The sequence below is a fragment of the Tasmannia lanceolata genome, unplaced genomic scaffold (assembly GCF_043159265.1).
Source record: "Tasmannia lanceolata isolate RefF3 unplaced genomic scaffold, GAP_Taslan_0.1 ptg000218l, whole genome shotgun sequence".
Lineage (NCBI taxonomy): Eukaryota > Viridiplantae > Streptophyta > Magnoliopsida > Canellales > Winteraceae > Tasmannia > Tasmannia lanceolata.
The window spans coordinates 320001-322500 of NW_027518894.1; positions in this window are offsets into that span (position 1 = coordinate 320001).

The following is a 2500-nucleotide window of genomic DNA, read 5'->3' on the forward strand; positions in this document are numbered from 1 at the left end:
GCGGGGCCAGGACACCAACCCTTCCGACACGAGCATTCGCGCATGTTCTTTGGCCACACAACGGCGCCAGCACGAGCAAAATCATCCGCGGTGCGGTGGCCTTGCACGGCCTTTTGTCTTTGGAACCAACCATCAGTGCCACGGGAAGTGCCGGAGTCCCGGCATCCGCGGTGCCAAGTCATTGCGCCCTTGGTCTCTGCAGCGGGGCATGCCGGGCACTCCCAACCATTGCAAGCAAGCAAGCAAGCAAGAAAGAAAGTAAGTAAGTAAGTAAGTATTACATATAGGGGCGGGACATGCGGGGAGATCTGCGAAACGTGCATTACGGGGCACACGCGTACCTACCGGGGCATACCGACCCCTATTGGGGCACACGTGTGCATATCGGGGCATACCGGGCCTATCGGGGCACACGCGTACATACCGGGGCATACCGAGCCCTACTGGGGCACACGTGCGCATATCGGGGCGTACCAAGCCTATCGGGGCATACGCATGTATCCCAAGGCATACCGAGTCTATCCGGGCATACGCGTTCATACCGGGGCGTAACGGGCCTATCGGGGCATACTTGGGCATATCCGGGCAAAAAATGCCCAAAACTTGCGCAACCTTGGCAACCGTGGTCCATTCCTCTCTATATGCCTAGCCTTGCCAACCGTGGTCCATTCCTCACTATATGCCATGGCCTTGTGCCCATGGTCTTCCCAAGACAGCGTCCAAGGCCCCCGGAAGGCCAAGGGAGCCCAACCCAGCAATGCCCTGCTATGGCAAGCCAAGGCCAAGCATTCCGGTGCCTATCCGGGCAAAAATGCAATTCCTCTCTATATGCCTAGCCTTGGCAACCGTGGTCCATTCCCCACCATATGCCATGGCCTTGTGCCCATGGTCTTCCCAAGACAGTGTCCAAGGCGCCCGGAAGGCCAAGGGAGCCCAACCCAGCAATGCCCTGCTTTGGCAAGCCAAGGCCAAGCATTCCGGTGCCTAACCTTGGCAACCGTGGTCCTTTCCTCACCATATGCCATGGCCTTGTGCCCATGGTCTTCGCAAGACATCGTCCAAGGCGCCCAAAAGGCCAAGGGAGCCCAACCCAGCAATGCCTTGCTAGGACAAGCCAAGGCCAAGCATTCCGGTGCCTATCCGGGCAAAAACGCCCAAAGCATGCCCATTCCTTAGCCTATCCAGGCAAAAACGCCCAAAATCTGCACATTCTAGTGCCTATCCGGGCAAAAACGCCCACCAGCATGCCACCCTCCTATAGGGTTTGCGCAACCAACCAGCCTAACCACCAGTGGCAACCAAAGGTGCTGTTAGCGACGACTTCTGAAGACGCAACGAGACGCGACGTGTTTGCGCCCAGACGCGACGAGACGATGCGGGATCTGCGCCCAAGAATGCCTAGACCCGTCGACTTGATGCGGGATCAGCTCGCCCAAGCATGCCTAGTGTGCAAGGCCTGTGTGCAAGGCTAGTGTCCAAGGCTAGTGTGCAAGGCTCATGTGGAACGCTAGTGCGCAAGGCTAGTGCCCAAGGCTTGTGTGCCAGGCCCGTGTGCAAGGCTAGTGTCCAGGGCTTGTGTGCATTGCTTGAGTGCAAGGCTTGTGTGCATTGCTCGAGTGCATGGCTTGTGTGCAAGGGTTGTGCGCAACGCTAGTGTGCGGGGCTTGTGCGCATGGCTAATGTGCACGGCTTGTGTGCATGGCTACCGTGCAAGGCTAGTTTGCATGGCTAGGGTGCAAGGCTCGCATGCGAGGCTAGTGTGCAAGGCTGCGTGCAAGGGAAGCGTGCAGGGCGAGTGTGCGAGGCCACTGTGCACGGCGCCAGCACTAGCGAGCCATCATCCGCGTTGCCATGGCTCGCTTGGCCTTGGCTTGCCAGGCCCCGACACGAGCAATCGCGCATTTTCTTTGCAACCGACCATCAATGCCGCCCAACGGGGCCAGCACGAGCAGTCATCCGCGGTCCCCTGGCCCTGCGCACGTTTGTCTTTGAAACCGAGCATCAATGCCACAGAAAGTGCCGGGGCGCCAGCTGGAGCCATCATCCGACGTGCCATGGCTCGCTTGGCCTTGGCTTGCCGGGCCCCGACACGAGCAATCGCGCATTTTCTTTGCAACCGACCATCAATGCCGCCCAACGGGGCCAGCACGAGCAGTCATCCGCGGTCCCCTGGCACTGCGCACGTTTGTCTTTGAAACCGAGCATCAATGCCACAGAAAGTGCCGGGGCGCCAGCTGGAGCCATCATCCGACGTGCCATGGCTCTGGTCCCATGGTCTTCGCAACCGAGCATTCGTGACACCCGCGGGGCCAGGACACCAACCCTTCCGACACGAGCATTCGCGCATGTTCTTTGGCCACACAACGGCGCCAGCACGAGCAAAATCATCCGCGGTGCGGTGGCCTTGCACGGCCTTTTGTCTTTGGAACCAACCATCAGTGCCACGGGAAGTGCCGGAGTCCCGGCATCCGCGGTGCCAAGTCATTGCGCCCTTGGTCTC